Source organism: Chiloscyllium plagiosum, chromosome 48 (assembly GCF_004010195.1).
Source record: "Chiloscyllium plagiosum isolate BGI_BamShark_2017 chromosome 48, ASM401019v2, whole genome shotgun sequence".
Taxonomy (NCBI): Eukaryota; Metazoa; Chordata; class Chondrichthyes; order Orectolobiformes; family Hemiscylliidae; genus Chiloscyllium; species Chiloscyllium plagiosum.
The window spans coordinates 6,027,833-6,028,286 of NC_057757.1; positions in this window are offsets into that span (position 1 = coordinate 6,027,833).

The window sequence follows — 454 nt, forward strand, 5'->3', positions numbered from 1 at the left end:
ATCAAGGCAAGTTTCAGTCTGGGAGCTGACATGACCAGCAATGACATTTGCTGGAATCATAAGAATATACATGTGCAGTCATATGTACATGGATACACCACATATGTATGTAAACATGTACATGTGTATAGGGTGACATGGATATGCACACACATATGTACAAATGTTTATTCATAGATGCATTTACAGAAATGATGAGGCACAGATGTATGTACATTCATATGCAGGTATCTTCACAGACACACAGGAGGGTTTTTGCAAACCATTATCATGTGCACAAACATGCACTTAATACACGCACATACAGATGAAAATGTACATTTACTCAAGCAAACACATGCAAGCACAAACCCAGAGACATACACACACTGACACACAGACACACACACGCTCACACACACACACAGACACACACACACTCACACACACACAGACACACACACACGCTCACACA